The 13206-nt window shown below is 41.5% G+C and overlaps 1 long non-coding RNA gene across 1 annotated transcript in view; it reads right to left on the bottom strand.

Moving 5' to 3' along the window:
• LOC107514193 overlaps positions 1-10772 on the bottom strand; it is a 136782-nt gene extending 126010 nt beyond the window's left edge. Inside the window, exon 1 of the long non-coding RNA XR_001597721.2 lies at positions 10416-10772. This is a non-coding gene — a long non-coding RNA (uncharacterized LOC107514193). The remainder of the gene's footprint in view (positions 1-10415) is intronic.
• Between the last annotated feature and the right edge of the window lie 2434 nt (positions 10773-13206).

Genomic DNA, 13206 nt, shown 5'->3' with positions numbered 1-13206 from the left:
GTGTATGTGTATACATAGTATGTATTTTATATACATACACACACACAGAGCACTAAAATTCAAACTTCAGGCCAGTGGTTCTCACCTGCACATTATAATCACCCGGAGAGCTTTTAAAACCTCTCTGTCGCCTAGACTGTACCCCAGACTAGTTACATTAGAATTTTTGGTGACGGGACTCAATCATCCACATTTCAAAGTGCCCACAACGAACGGAGTTAAGGCTTCATCTTTTGTCTCTCTGCCTGCTTCTGGCTGCGTTACTTCACCCTCAGCCTTCCTGGCTTCCTCAGGCTTTGTGCCAGAGACCCTGGAGCCACTCTGGAGAGGCCGAAGCCCACCGGAGGAGCCAGGCTACAAGTCAACACCAGGAAATAGTGGGAAGCAAGGTAGGGTGCCCAGAGCGGTGACCCAGAAACCAGACAAGCGGCTGAGAGCAAGAGCAGAGTCCAGTTCCAGACTCAAGGAAAGGGACTAAGGAACTGAAGAGACACAGAAGCTAAGTAACAGTGATCAAACGGGAGTTGCCAAGGCTCAGGATGGGGGTTGCACAGATTGGGGTTCAGCCCTCCGAGGCACAGCCACTTACTGTGCAGCTGTGTCGGCTTATTTAAACTCTCTTTGCCTCTGCTTCCTCTCCTACAAATGGGAGCCATGCTATCTTCATGTAAAGCATTACAATGATATGAGAAACTATCATATAATAGTATTCAAAATTTTATTTTTAAAATTAGTCCAATTACTGGTAAGACAGTCACCTCTGTCTCGACCAAGAAAGACCATTTTTGTTTTATTCCACCCTGGTTTTTGAGCTCAGGTACACAGGTCTGAATCGATCACCTTCCTCAGTAGATGGCACGTGACCATCAACTGTCCATCCATGGTTCTCTTTCTTAAACTGTTTTCCACTTTACTGCTTGCTCCAATCCTACTCTCTTCCCCTCCTAAGTTCCTTCACTCCAGTACTGGGTATACGTACCTCTAATCTACACATACGTTTCTTCAGTTCCCTTTATATCTATGGAAAATACGAGTATGGCTTGCAGGAAACTCTTTAAATTGGCATGAATAGTACATTAATTTTCCAGAACCGCCATAACAAAGTACCACAGATGGGGTGGCCTGAACGACAGACATTTCTCGCAGTTCTAGAGGCTAGGAGTCTAAGATCAAGGTGTCAACAGGTTTGATCTTTTCTGAAGCTTCTGTCCTTAGCTTACACATGGCTGCCTCTTGCTGTGTCCCTACATGGCCTTTCCTCTGCATGAACACATGTCTGGTTCAATCTAAATTTCCTCTTTGTATAAGGACACCTGTCAGATTGTGTTGGGCCCAACCTAAAAAAAAACTTCATTTTAACTTAATTACCTTTTTATGACCTTATCTCCAAATCCAGTTCCATTCTGAGGTGCGGAGAGTTAGAGCTTTAGCACGTGCATTTTAGGGGGGCACGATTCAGTCCGTAACGAGCATCATGCTGTTGTGGTGGACTGTTACAGTTCCTGGCACTCAAAGAACCACACACCTCCATGGATCCCGGTCACCGACACTGGGCTCAGCATGTAACTTGCTCTGGCTGCTGGAATATCAGCAAATATGTGTTAGGTCAATAACTCCTTGTGCATTGGGGCTTGCCCTTTCTTGCTGCTGACAACTCTTCTGCTACCATGTCAGGAAAGTACAGCCTAGCCTACTAGTTGCTATACACATGAGACCCTCCCAGAAAGAAGGAACCAACACTGATGGCTAGATGGGCAGGCAAAGCCATCTCAGGCCACCCAGGAACCATTGTGTCAATTGACATGCAACTGCGCGGGAATAAATGAGTCCAGGAGAGAGCAGCAGAATTACTTTTCTTGCCCCAACCCAAAACGTTGACTCGCAGCCTCGTGAGCTAATCGGCAGTTGTTATAAGCCAGTAAATTTGGGATGGTTCATTAGCAGCAACGGATGATGCTAAAGTTATGGATCTCATTCCCTCTCTGACTTTTTCTCGTCTCACATTATGTCTTTGAGACGGTGCTATTTGTAGAACTGTTTCACTCCTTCTAACTGCTCCACGGCATTCTGTCATGTGCACATGTCATGTTTACATATCCATTCTTATAGGGATAAACAGCTACACTGCCTCCAGTTTGTTCTGTGCCACACACATTCTCAGACGTCTCATTACCTGCCTGTGTGAGCGTTCCTCTGGACACAGTACTCAGAAGTGAAACTGCAGGGCATATAAATACCTAGCTGCACTAAATATTATTGTATTGGTCTTCAGAATAGCTGTAGCAATTCACACTCCTTCCAGAACTGAAAGAGGGTCAGCCAGGAGATGTTTATGCTTCTGAATGGAGCAGGAATTAGTCCCTGATGGACGCTAGCTTTTTGCCTGCAAGGAAAAGCAAGTGCAAGTCCACAGCTGGAACCAGAAGGAGCAGGCCAGAAATCAAAGCCCAGCTTCTGCCACAGGCAGACCAAGCACTCTTTCCCTCCACGTCTTCACTACTCTGACCAGGAATGGACATACTATGTTTGTTTGTTTGTTTGTTTGTTTGTTATTCGCTTGATATATTATCAAGTTTAGTTTTCTGTTCTCTAGTCCTACATTGGAATTTTGTGATTTTTTAATACTTCCATCTCTCCATCATAAAAGGTCTGAAAGGTAATCAGAATTTATTGGTAGTAGACAATTTCGTCAAAAACATTTTGTTCAAGTCATCAATGTGGTTGAAATAATGTGAAGATTCAAAAAAAACTTTTATAATACTAGAAATCAATTGTGTCATATGGAAAACAATTATAATGTTAAGAGAAAAATATCAGAATGCAGAATATTATGCAATGCATAATCATAAATATAATGACTGGAACGTTGGCTCTAAGGCTCTTTACCAACACTAAGTACTTAGACTTTGGTTTGAAAGCTTTGCAGAGCCAAAAGCCAGAAGCCTGCCCAAGGTAGCGATTATTTCAGGAGTTCTGTCCATTAAGTCATGACCCCTAAGGATAGGAGCAAATTAGACAAAAACCCATCCGTTCTCCTACTACAGCACAGGCTTCCATAGCCTGGAATAAGCCAGGAAACCTCGAGCTTCTAAGGCATTCTGGAGGAAGACATGAAGGCACATTCATCCTTGACCGCAGGGAATGTGAACAAATAATTTCCAAGTGCAGTGCCCACCAAGGTGGCAAAGATAACCAGGCACACAAGGAGGCAAGGCAGCATGAACGGAAACAAACAGAAGGAACAGGCAGCAGACTCACACATCAATTACAAAACAACCATGATTGTTACATCTACAGAGGTAAGAAGCGAGCTTGGAAATATTCAGTGATAACAGGAGACTTTAAGAAGTGATGCAATCGATGGGAAAAAAGCCAAACAGAACTTTTAGATACAAGGAATTAAGAGCTAGGTGGTTGTGTTGGACAGCAGATTAGACATAGCTGAAGAAAGATTAAGAAAAAGATATTTTCCAGTGTCTTAGTTCATTAGGGCTGCTATAACAGAATACCATAAACTGGATGACTTATAAGCAACAGAAATGTATTTCTCACAGTTCTAGAGCATGGGAAGTCTAAGCTTCAGGTACCCACAGATTAGGTGTCAGTGAGAGCCTACTTCCTGGTTCATATATGGGGCGCAGGAGCCAACCGAAAGAGCTCGCAATGGACAAAGATGTCACAATTTGAGCAACAACATGAAGTAGTATTGGATTATAATACAATATAAAATAAATATCTATGAAGCAATACTGATATAAATAAATAATAGGGAAGAAGAGACAAATCTATGCAAGGCAATTATAAATAATGTATGTAGATGCTTCATCCTGAAGGAAAGGGAGCCCAACTCCCTAATTTTTAAGTGTGAGATGCACATAGTGCCTTCCTTCCAAAATATACGATATGGAAAGGAGGAAAAAAGTCGCTTTCTAGTGGTGAAACTTGACAGATACTACTTCAGCCAGAGGATCAAGGTCAATTAATAACAACGGTCATAAATGACTTTTTGTATGATGTGATAAAAGTGTCACTTTGCTATTGTGATCTTCCCAAAAACCTGTAACTCTAGTCTAATCACAAGAAAAACATTTAAAAAATTTTTTTTCAGTAGAGAGTCATTCTACAAAATACCTGACCAACGCTCCTCAACACTGATAAGCTCATCAAAAACAAGGAAAATCTAAAACACTGCCACAGCAAAAAAGAGCCTACGGAGACATTACAACTGCATGTAGTGTGTGGTGTCATTAATGAGATCCTAGAGCCAATAAAGGCCATTAGATAACAACTCAGGAAATATGAATAAATGATGGACTTTAGTTAATATTAACATATCAATATTGGTTCACTCACTGTAACAAACACTGCAACTAATGTAGAGTTTAGGGATACAAGTAAAAGTAATAAAATTATACAGAGAAGCTAAAATATATATAGTGATTATCGGAAGAGAAGGGGGTTGAAGTCCCAAGGGCCATATAGCTATTCTCTGGAGTGCCTATAATGCTCTGTTTCCTGACCTGAATGAGAGACAATTAGATATTAAAACAGATGTTGGTTTAGCAATAGTCATCAAGCTTTATTACGCTATGTTAAGCTATATATATATATATATATATATATATCTGTTTTATGAAATTTTGTTACCATAAAAATACTTTTTAAATTGGAATGAAACACACTGAAATAACAAAGGAGATTTTCTCCGAGTCATGAGATGATGGATATTTTTGCTTTTTCCTACATTTTAATATATTTTTGTAGTTTTTCCACAATGCATATAAATGCTATGTCTTATCTCAGAAGAACAAACTCAACTTATTAAAGAAGGAAAGAAAAGCAGACTGTCAAAGAGAAACTGGCCAGGAATAGCCTTTTTCTTTCCATTTACAGCTTTATGTTGTGCTAAAAGTGACTAGAAATATACCGGTTTTCGTCATCTAATTGTATACCAAACGGAAATGTCAGGTGGCATATAACGCCTGAAAAATCTAGAAGTACTGCATTACAGTTTGCCATAAGTCCTTCTAGTGCTTTAAAAGATCGTTTTCATAATTCCCAGTTTGGAAATAAGCTAACAAGCAACAAAAATATGATGACTTTGGCGAAGACACAATGACCCACAGAAAAGATGGCAAAAAGTTGCTTATCATTTTGCAGCCCCCATTTAGAAGCAATTAGGCATCTGGCCCTGTGCTTTCATTTGTGATGTCAAATACCAGGGGGGAAATTATATGTGAAATAGACAACAGCCTCAGCTTGATTGTGTGCAGGCATTCAAGGGAACAGTTCCGCAAGATGCTTATCCTCAGAGAAGTCAAATACTGGAGCACTTTTTTGATTATACGTGACCTTCTGCAAGTTACATCAGCCTCCCCAGGCCTCGGTGTCCTCATCTGTAAAATTAGGGCTTGAAAGAAATGACCTCTAAGGATCCTCCCAGTAGTAAGATCTTATAACTGAAGCCTATCCAGCATACAGGAGGATAGACCGTATGATAAAATCTATGATGAGGATACCGGCCTTGAATATTCCACAACATTTTAATCTATAACAATGCTTTTCAGAGTATGTTCATTTTATCCTCAACAACTTCTATTCTAAGTAGAAACAGAAATGCCATTATACTTACCTCAGAAATGAGAAAACTGAATGAATACAGACATAATGCAAAATAAAGTGCAAAATTTCAGTGTATTCTGAAAACATAGGACCTGGCATTATACACCTGTGGGCTCTTGAGTATTCTGGTTTTCAAAATTTCAGGCCTTTGTTTCTTTGTTTGCCCAGCTGTAAAATGAACAGGTTGAATTAGGCTAGATAACCTCTATGGTTGTCTTATTTTATGACTATAGCAAATTCACATCCTAGTAAGTAGAGGTGCTTGGGCCAAAAGCAAGATCTCCTGATTATGAAAATAGCCTTCCTCTAATTAATGGTGACCTCGTTTAGCTCAGAAACCTGCCTATCATTACTGACCATTCTATTCGGATATCTACCAGGAGAGCCCTGTGAGTCAGGCACCTGTGCCAAGATAAGCCAACCTCAAGTGGTTTGCTACAGGACAAGAAGCTCAAGCTGGATTTATATTCTACTTTCCTGTGACACAGACTAGAGAAATGGAGGAAACACTACGTATTGAATATGGGAAGAAATACTGGTTTGTAAAGAGAATCAGAGATAGAAGAAATAGGAAGTCAATTCTCAGAGCATCCTTCCGTGCTCCTGATTCCAGGTTTTCCTGAGAACTGGTCACATTTATATTCTCAGGTTCTGTGAGATGCTGCAGTATCCTTAAAATAAATCCCCCTTTTGCTTAATTTAGCTAGTGTGTGATTTCCTTCCAATTGCACCTAAATGATACTAAGAATAGTATCTTCGAGCAAGATGACTACTCTGAAGGTCATCATCATTCATTGAGATGTAACTGAGGCTACACCCAGAATTCGCTAGTGAACTTAAATTATAAAATGACAAGTAAAAACTACAGGCATAAAAGTATTCATCTGAGATGTTATACCCAAGATGTTCAATTGTCAAAACGAACAAACAAACAAACAAAAAACCAGACTCAGTGAAACTGCAGAGGTCAAAGTCTGAACCTTACATAAGGTCCACAGTCAGTAGGGAGAAGAGTTAATGAAAGAGACAGGTTTCATCCAAGCATAACCAGCTCAATCTCCAGTTCCACTGTGAGATTCTGGTTTCAGGACAAAACAATATCTCAGCCTTCAGTGAGTTCTGCAAATTCAAGGCCTGCCCTATCACATGAAGGAGCCAGACTGTAACAGACACCTTGATCTGAGAGGAAGAGAGGGAGAGAGGGGGAGGGGGAAGAGGGAGAGGGGGAGCAAAAAGGAGGGGGAGGGGGAGATGGAGTTGGAGACAAAAACAGAGACAGAGAGAGAGAGAGAGCTCACCTGCGAGCAGGAGAGCAAGCTCTAAGACAAAGAAAAAGGATGAATATAAAAGACAAAGCTTCCTATTGGATCTTCTTGAGAAGTCTTAAGCCACATTTCCACCATTTCAACCAAGCAATCAGAAGACAAGGTTTTAAGGTTAGGCAGTGATGGATGGGGCCAGGCTTGGAGCTGCTCCCCCGGGCAGCAGGAAGACATCCCTTTACATGCCCGAGGTTGTGCTCTTTTCTTCAATTTCTAGAATAACATCAAATGCTGCCTAACAGGCATTTTCTAGAATTGACAAACCATAACCTGGATTTAATGGTCTCCTTCTTATCTCTAAAGAAAATTTACCAAAAATAATCGGAAGGCCTACCATGAAAGTCATGGTTGTAATTAATACCATGGCTGGCACTAATACGTCTTTAGATTCTATTTTTCGAAAAAGAAGATGGGACAATTATTTGCTCTGGCTGATAGCTCATTTAGCCCCAACTGAAACTTAAATCAGCCTGCAGAGAAAGCATTTCAAGAAAAAAAAAAAAAAAAACAGGAGCAGAGAAGCTTTTGCCTAATCAAGGCCTCTTGGGTTGAAATCAGTCTGTGGCCTGTAAATGAGTATTTAGGCAATATTAACCTTTCCGCTTTCATAATGACCAACATCCTTTGTTCTCTTAGATCCTCTTTGTTGGACCACTCCCTTTACAAATTTGACTTCAACTGATTTTTTTAATTGGCCTTTGCAGGGTGTGAAAGTGCAAAATTTCCCACAGAGTAATGGGGGGAGGGGAGTGAGGGAGGTACTGACTCTCAAGAAAGTACCAGAACAGGGAGCTGGGAGGAAGATCATGGAGGTTTATGGTGGGGACATTGCTTTAATTTAAAGACCCCTAGAAGATTCACTTGCTTACCTGAATGGGTTAGGGAAAAAACACATCTCATCATCACGCAAACCTCTTGATATAACTATTGAAGTGGCCAGAACAAGGGATGGTTTGTAAACTATAAGATGCATATAAATAGGAGGTTATGGCTCCTTTTTAAATTCACTCATCCTATTAGATTTCTCTTGCTTAGCTCATCAATCCTGCCTTAAAAGTTGTGCTCCTTTGGGGAAGAAAATGGGTTAAAAGCCCATGAAACCTAAACTGTCATCACTGTAATTCTTCTGTGTTTGCTTCCCTGTTTCTAAAATCAGACTGAACCCTCGGCTTCAGCACTGATCCCTTATACGACCTTGGACAAGTCACCAAATCTCTCTAAGTTTTATTTACTGTCCTCATTCAGAACACAAAACAAGAACTAACACCTGCCTGGAATATAAGACTGCAACATGCTCATCCATTCGATTCAATGTGATAACCAGAACAATAGAAGTTTTTGAATAAAATCCTGAGGCACAAAGGAGAGAGAGCAATCAATTCTATCTGGAGGAGTTGGGACAGGGTGCCCAGGGAAGGGAAATTGGAACTTGAAGATTTATCAAGTCGACGAGGACCAGGGATCAATGTGAGAAGAGGTAAGAAGCCACAGGAGCCAAGTACACAGAGCTGAAAAGGGAAGTTGGGTCTAGATCATGCACACCGGAACCAAATGAGAGACTGCACTGGGAAAGACTTTGTAAATCGGAAAAAGAATGCCAATGTCTGCTGTTACAATTATTTTTTGCCTTCTTTCTTTCTCTAGTTTCCTGAAATGCTGCTGAGAATGACACATTGTCCCAAGAAGGTTTCACAAAGAGATATGAAACCTTCAAACCTTAGCTTAAACCCGGGCCCCACATACTTGCCACAGATGAGCCTCAACTGTCCCATCCTTATTCTGGGGATAATGATATCTACTCTGCAAAAATGTTATGGACGGTAGAGATCATCATATAAAATGCCCGGCACATTCTAGGTGGTCGATAAATGAGACTCACTAACACACTTTTATTGACAATAATGTGTCTGAGGTGCCGAGATCAATGCCTGGCACGCAGGGGGTGCTAATAACCTCATTCATTACCCACGAAGGTGAGAAGAGCAGCTTCTTGATTAGCATTATTTGAGAAAAAGATCAGAATTCTACTTCCTAACAATTCTCATCAGAAATTTTCCCTCTCATTCAACGGGTTATGGAAGAACCTTTCCCAAGTGTGTTTGCTGGGCAGAACAGTTCTATGGTCTGAATATATATTTTACACACACACACACACACACGTGTGCGCGCATGAAACATTTCCCAAACTTGCATAAACACTGTCCTCTACAGAGCTGAACCCAGTCGGGGAAAAGGCAGGTTAAGGCTTTATCTGTAAAAGACCACTGTTAACACTCAGACATTTTATCCAAGAGGAAATGAAACTCTTAGACTTATAGTAATAATGATATCTACAATTCAGTGCCCTCTATATGCTTAGAATATAACATGCATTATCTCATTTAATTAGGGTTCATTAAGGGCTTAAGATAGCACTCGTCATATTTATATAACTCGAAGTACCAGGAACTCCTCCAAGCATTTGAAAAATTGCCCAATTCTTGAAACAACCCTATGACGCGGGTGCCATGAGTGTCCCCATTTTAAGTGTGAGAAACATAATGCATGGAGAGGTTAAGTGACTTGACCGAGGTGACAACATCAAGGGCTGAGCCAGGGGTCGAACCCAGGCATTTTGGCTCCAGAGGCCACTCTCCTGACCACTGTATCATTTACTCATTAATTCGGAAACCCACTGCTGGACATGTAAGTTGAGGCACAGACACGGAAGAGACAGACATGTCACCGAGAAATGGAAAGATGCTCACGAGAAACATGATGTGTACTCAGATCGTCCTCTGAAATTCCTGGGCTAACCTAAGACAAGATCTACTTACTTGTGGACACCTGGTTACGATGTGGCACAGAGTTCGGGATGCACAGGGAGCTTGTCTCACCTCCAGAGGGCCTCGGGCAACTCGCACGAAAGTGCTTATCAGACGACCCTGATCGAAGTAAGTCTCTTTTCCTGCCTGAACCAGGCCGTAGTTTGACTTGGATCCTCTGGAGTCTAGTCATGGAACTAGTCTCAGGATCAGCGGCTTGACACAGGCCCCCAAAAGTTTGGTCTGCTGCCCAAACTTTCCTTAATTGGACGAAGCTGGCTCAGGTAGCAGGTGCCACCTGCTCCTCTCTGTACTTGGATAGCCACGTTCTCATTATAACAATTGTAGGTCCACTTCAATTACTGCTTTTAAATTCAACAGGTGAGGCGGTCCAAGATGGTGGCCACGCAGGAGGCTGCACTGCCCTCCACTCCTCCACCCAGGGACAAAACCAAACACACACCTGAGTAGCAGGCAGGTACTCCTGAGAGACGACCAGGCCCTGAGTGACCAGCTTATGACAACAAACTAGAGAAAGAGCAGAGAGAAGCGGGGGAAGCCGAGGGCGCCCTGGCGGCCGGGAACTCTCCGGGGCCTGAGGAGGCGGTTTGCGTCACCCCGACCCCCACGGGGGCGGCGGGATTCCTACTCGGGGGCTTCGGCCTACCTGTGGGGTCACCACGGCGCCTTCCCGCTATGCTGCTTGGAGCCTTCGCCTCCAGAGAAGGGGGGCCGGCGGGAAGCACAGGGTATCGCCACAGCCACCTGGCCGCCCTGAGCGCGTGGCCCCTCCCGGCAGGCACCGCGCCAGGTGCGCGCATGCTCGGAGCGCGCGCGGCCGGCCCGCCGGAGAGCATCCTGGGATGGCTTCCACCTGGACAACGTTCTGTGCAACAAGCGTGAGTCAGACAGAGACAGCAGAAAGGGCCTGGGAAGCCCGGCAGCCAGAGGAGGCGGTTCGGGTCCCCTTCACCTCAATAGGGCGGGCAGGGGCTCTATCCAGGACCTCACCCTGCCTGCAAGGCCACAGCTGTGTGTTTCTGGACGCATCGCTGGAGCTATTCTGGCCTGGACAAACGGAGCAAGCAGGACCAACAGGGTGTCACTACACGCACCTGACCTCCCCGCTTGGAACGGCTTCTGCTCATAGACCAGTGCCCTGGACACCTTAGGCACCCGCTCAGCTCCTACTGGCCGGCCAAAGCCACCCGACACACAGAGGCCGCTTTCATGTAAGGCTACGTCTCAAGACTTGAAGAGACAGCAATTTTGTCTAATTCCTATAAACAAACATGGAAAGACAAACAAAAAGACAGAAGAATATCTCTCAAATGAACAGGAAAAATCCCCAGTGGGCGGGGGCAGGGGACAACTAAGAAAATGGAAATAAATGATTTGCCTGCTAAAGAATTCAAAGAAATGGCGGTAAGGATTCTCACCAAACTTGGGAATGGAATAGAGGAACTTAGTAGAACATCAAAAAATAGAAGTAGAAGAAAAAAACCAAGCAGACCTGAATAATACAGTAACTGAAATGAAAAACAAACAAACAAACAAAAACAGAACGAATCAACTAATACATTAGAGCAAATTAATACAGAAGAACCGAGCAGCGACCTAGAGACAGTCTAGTGGAACTCAACCGATCAGAACAGCAGAAAGAAAAAAGAATTAAAAAAATAATAATAATAAAGATAGGTTAAGGGACCACTGGAATAACATCGAGCCCTCAAACATTCACATTGTAAGGATCCCAGAAGAAGCCAGAAAGGAACAGAAACTTTATTTAAAGAAATAATGGCTGAAAACTTTCCTAACCTGGGGAAGGAAACACATCCAGGCCCAGGAAGCACAGATAGTTCCAAACAAGATGAACACAAAGACATCCACACCAAGGCCTAGTAGTTAAAATGGCAAGTTAAAGATAAAAGAACAATGTTAAAGGAAGCAAGAGAAAAACAAGTTACATACAAAGGAAACCCTCTAAAGGCATCAGCTGATTTCTCATCAGCAAATTTACAGCCAGAAGGGAGTGGCAGGATATGTTTAAAGTGCTGGAAGGAAGGACCCTACAACATAATTTACCTAGAATAATTTCAAGAAATGTTAGTCTTCTTTAAGTAAAAAAGGAAAGGCCATAACCAGAACTAAGAAAATATGAGAAAGGGGAAAAACTCACGGTTAAATCAGACATTTAAAAAGCTACTGTGAAGGTTAAATGAAAAGCATATCAAACTCAGTTCAAACTACAATAAGTAGTTAGGAGATAACGCAAAAAGATCTAAAATATGACATCAGTAACATAAAGCATGAAGAGAGGAGTAAAATGTAATCTTTATAGAATATATTCAAACTTAAACACTTAGCTTAACATAGATTTTCACAGATAAAGAATGATATACATAAACCTCATGGGAACCACAAACTAAAAACCTACAAAAAATATACAAAGAATAAAGAGAAAGGAACCTAAACAAAACATTAAGGGAAGAGATCAAGAGAAGGCACAGAGGACAACTATGAGAAAAACCTAAAACAATTAACAAAGTGGCAAAAGTACATGCATAAAATAATTACTTTAAATATAAATGGATTAAATGCTCTAATAAAAAAAAAACAGGTGGTTGAATGGATTCAGGACATGACCCATCTATGTGCTGAAAACAAGAGACTTCAAATCAAAAGACACATACAGACTAAAAGTGAAGGGATGGGAAAAAAATGTTCCATACAAATAGAAATGAAAAGAGACCTGGAGTAATGATACTTATATGAGACAAAATAAACTTTAAAATAAAAAATGTAAAAGAAGATAAAGAAGGACGTTACATAATTATAAACGGGTAGTCCAAGAAGAGGACCAATGGACATTTGAAAAGAAACTCAAATCACTAATCATCAGGGAAATGCAAATTAAAACCATGAGATAATATCACCTCACACCTGTCAGAATGGCTATCACCCATAAATCAATGAATAACAAGTGCTGACAAGGATGTGGAGAAAAGGGAACCCTTGTGCACTGTTGGTGAAATTGTATATTAATGCAGGTATTATGGAAAACAGTATGGAGGTTCCTCAAAAACTTAAAAATAGAGCCGCCATATGATCCAGCAACCCAACTTCTGAGTATTCATTCAAATTAAACAAAAAGACTAATTCGAAAAGATCTATGCACTCCAATATTCATGACAGAACAATTTACAATAGCCAAGATATGGAAGCAACCTAAATGCCCATGGACAGACAATTGGATAAAGAAATTATGGTTCATATATACAGTGGAATATTATTCAGCCATTAAAAAAAATGAAATCCTACCATTTGCAATGACATGGATGGACCTAGAGGTTATTATGCTGAGTGAAATAAGTCAGACAGAGAAAGATAGATACTGTATGATTTCACTTAGATGCAGTATCTAAGGAACAAAAAGAACAAAGTAATCAAAAACAGAC

The sequence above is a fragment of the Rousettus aegyptiacus genome, unplaced genomic scaffold (genome assembly GCF_014176215.1).
Source record: "Rousettus aegyptiacus isolate mRouAeg1 unplaced genomic scaffold, mRouAeg1.p scaffold_m13_p_14, whole genome shotgun sequence".
Lineage (NCBI taxonomy): Eukaryota > Metazoa > Chordata > Mammalia > Chiroptera > Pteropodidae > Rousettus > Rousettus aegyptiacus.
This window is presented reverse-complemented; position numbering and strand designations above follow the sequence as displayed.